This window comes from Protopterus annectens, chromosome 7.part0 (genome assembly GCF_019279795.1).
Source record: "Protopterus annectens isolate FY-2018-M chromosome 7.part0, PAN1.0, whole genome shotgun sequence".
NCBI classification, from domain to species: Eukaryota; Metazoa; Chordata; order Ceratodontiformes; family Protopteridae; genus Protopterus; species Protopterus annectens.
The window spans coordinates 158,661,715-158,666,199 of NC_056739.1; positions in this window are offsets into that span (position 1 = coordinate 158,661,715).

The following is a 4,485-nucleotide window of genomic DNA, read 5'->3' on the forward strand; positions in this document are numbered from 1 at the left end:
CAGTACCTAATTTTCAAAATACTGAAACCTCATTTGACTGAGTCTCATTATATGGAAAGCTTACAATGCTGAATTTCAAAATACTGAATTTTAAGTCATCGATGTGATGTGTGTATCCCTTCACCTGTGACTTTCTTGTGACAAAAAAAAAATACTGTAACTTAAAGTGCCAACTGTCAGAATACCGATAGTAGTATAGAAAGTTGTGTTGTAGTCTTTCTACATGTGGGTATGTCTCTTTACATTTTTATGGAAAGTATGTAAAGTAATATTGAGGATGTTTTGTGTGCTCTCAGCAGTAGTGGCAGTGTGTACAGTACTGTAAGGGAAGTAAAAGATATATGTCCTTTTCCCCACTGTAGTGTGATCCTGGAGTTAGTTTATATAGTTGGGGATATGGGGGGGTGTAGCCCCCGACATAGTTTGGTATTATATCATCTTGTTTCTGATAAGAGGCTAAGTAAGTAGTTTTTAAGTTTTGGAGATATTCCTTAATCACACCACTCCTAAAGGAAAACAAATCCCCAAACCTCTGTATCTCATATAGACCTATATCATTATTAAATAATGACTATAAGATATTTATGACAATATAAACTAACAGAATGAAAATACCACTATCCAAAACAATAAATAATGATCAAACTGGATTTATATATCATAGACACACACATGATAATATTAAAAGGATAATTTCTCTTATAGATTATGTTAATAAAGAAAATAAAGAAACACTCATAATTGGCTTAGATATAGAGAAAGCCTTTGATTCCCCTAAATTGGGACTATTTATTCAAAATCCTAATGATACATATATATATATATATATATATATATATATATATATATATATATATATATATATATATATACAAATAATTTAGCGTATGTCAAGTTAGGTCCTTTTACCTCTGAATCTATACATATAACAAAAGGCACTAAACAAGGATGTCCCATGTCACCGATTCTATTTGCTCTGGCTATTGAAATATTGGCAGATTCAATTCATAACAATAAAAAAATCAAAGGAATAAATGTTTATGAACAATACAATTCTAAAGTAATGCTATTTGCTGATGACATATTACTAACATTATCTAATACAAAAGAGACATTAGAAGAATTAGCTATATTAATTGACAAATTTCATATGACTTCAGGACTTCATTTCAATAAATCAAAATCATTTTTTTTAGTTTTAAATAAAAAAAATAACTGCAGACTAAGGGGGATCACATCATAGGGAAACAAGAATCTACCTTAAAATATCTAGGAATTGAGTTATACAAGGATAATAATGAATTAGTCTAAAAAAACTACAATAATATCATCAATGCAATTAAAATCTCTGTGGAAAAATGGAACAACATAATATTAACATTTGAAGATAGACTACAGTTAATAAAAATGTTTTTATTGCCCAAGATCCTATATATAGCCCTGGCAATGCTACTTTTTACCAGAAAGGACTATACTTAAAGAAATAAATTCATGCCTAATAAAATGTTTATGGTTTCTCTAAAGAAACAGAATAGCTTTAATACAGCAAATCAGACAATGGAAATAGGGAGGATTAAACCTTCCTGATATAGAAACATATATAAAAGCATCAATATCTAAAACAATCTCAGATTGGATAAGTCCAAATTACTTTGCAAATTGGAAAGAATTACTAACTGTAATATTAATAAATGAATCTGATTTACAAAACAAAATCAAATAACAGATAAAAACAATTTGCCGTGGCACATATGTATTAGTATGCAATATAACATAACTAAGCCCACTAAAACTCGTATGATTAATTATTACATTGACTTATTTAGGAAAATTATTAATGCAAATATAGATTTAAAAATGTGGTTTGATCTTTTAACACCATTTATATTCACAAAGAACTTTCCACATAAAATATATAGAACAATTATTAATTCCTGGGAACAGAAATAATTTGTTTGTTGGTTCCAATGTATCAAAAAAAATAAAAGTTTTAGATATGCAAGTAATAAAAACAACATACAAAATTCCACAACAAGACTGGCAAACTTTACAAAGTATTCTGTCATATTCGCAAGATTTAAGTAGAAAATTAACAATTCTTCATTTAAAGAAATACCTAAATTTATGAAACGCATATATGAAATCATATATAATGACTTTGACGTGGGAAACAGTATTTCAAAAATTTACAAAATATTGCTAAACTATAAAACAAAACCCAAAACCTCATATTGGAAATATATAACAAAAGGACACGCAATACAGTTAACTAAAGATATTAAAACAAATATCTTATTATCGATAAAATATACATCCTTTACACAATACTGGAAAGTTTTTAATTGGAAATGCTTGCACAGAACATTCTTAAACCCAGACAGAATCAGTAAAATTATTTCTTCCATAAAAGGAATATGTTGGAGATGTGAGCAAGTACACAATGCAGATTGGAAAAACATTTTCTTTGATTGTGTTAAAATTAAGCCATTTTGGAATGGTATTAATAACTTTCTACAAGCTTTATTTAATTAATCATTTTATTTAACTAAAGCTCTTGTATTATTAAATGTGAATGAAGATCCTCATTTGAATATGTTAAACATGTATTTAGTATGGACTATATGTGCAATTTCAAGGAAGTGTATAACAATGAGATGGAATACAAACACAATTCCAACTTTGGAAGACTTCTACAGCCTACTGAAGGCCACAGCATTATTGGAAATTAAAATTAAAGAATTAAGAGTTTATCCAAAGCCATTTATCAACAACCCTTGGGGAAAAGTCTTATCATTGATTGACACTATACAATAATTGATCAGACACTCTGATAATGGATTGGACATACTTATAAAGTAACTGTATACATTAAGATCTGTTATAGTGTCAGGCTAATGTAAATAGTGTACATAGCTATTTAAGATGTTATGCATAAATACTATGGAATTAATTCAAATGTATTTGAAAAATAAAAAAAAATTGAGAAAAAAAGGAATAATCATCTGTGATAATGACTACAAACTGCTACAACTGAAAAAAAGATATTTCTGAGCTTAATTCAAGTATCTTATATGACTTATTGTTTCAATTTAACAAAGTTAGTTCATTTAGAAAATTTTGTTAAGGACAACTTAGAAAACAAAGATAACAACACAGAGATACTCCTGAAAATGCTAACAAAAAGCTTACCCAGCAGCAAAGTATATGGAGCGCTGTTTTGGTGAGAATTTGGGTCACTTTAATATTAGACATAATGACAGTAGAGCATCGGGGGCAACAATGATGCCAATGCAGTTTCAGATGATAATGAGTTTTTTTAGAACCCTCTCCCCCATTGAGATAGTCGGAGCGTTTGAGGAACCAGAATCAGAATCAACAGAGTTATCAAAAATAGACACGTCGATGGGTGTGTCCACAAGCAAAGGAGATGAAAAGCCCCAACAACACTAACCATCAAGGGAGACATTATTAATTAATAATTTTAATGATGTTGAAAATTTTAATGATGTTGAACATTTTGAAACCAATGTTGTTGAACATTTATGTACAGATTTTTTTTTTTCAATTTATAATTTTACTGAGTTGGACATTGGTTATGTACATTTCTATTTGTTGAAAAAAAGTTTTACTTTTGCTCCCAGTTACAGACTAAATGTTACTAATCAGTTAATTAATTTGAAATTATTTACAAGACAATTTAACTTAAGGATGTTTTCTCCAATCAAAAAAAATCCTGTTATTGATAATAAGGTGATAATCAAAAGGAGTATCACATTTATACCTCCATCTAACCCCACCATTAATTTATTTGAGCAAATATATGAGGGAGAACTGAGGAAACTACTAACTAAAAAAACTAAATTCCATGATAATTTAACTACTGAGGAAAGAATTTGTTTAAGACAGTTGTCTGAAACCAAAGAATATAGGATTATGAAACCAGATAAAGATGTTGGGGTAGTGGTTAAAGCACAGATGGATAATGTTTCTAGAATGTATGACAAAAGCACCTATAAGAGGGTGTCAAGGAGTGAAATTAATATGGCATATACTAAAATTGATTGGTTACAGTTTGATTCCTTTTGTCAGGGGGTAAATGATGAAATAGAATTTAACTACCTAACAGTTGAGGCAACTGTTGTCCCTACAATTTTTGGGATCCCCAAAATTCACAAAAATTAAAATAACCCTCCATTTAGACCTATTAGGGTAGCAAGGAGATCAAAACAGAACCTTTAGCAGTTTTTATTGACATATATTGTAAGAAGGCATTGGGGGACAAGAAACATATTTTACGTGATTCCTGGCACTGCTCAGAGGTACTGAGGGATTTAAGGTGTGATGAGGAGTATACATTTATTACAATTGATGTCACTAATTTATTTATAGTTATACCTTATGATACGGGATTGGAATTTTTTAACAACAGTTTAATGGATGTTGAAGGGCTACACAATGTTAAAAGAAACCTGATTCTTGAACTTA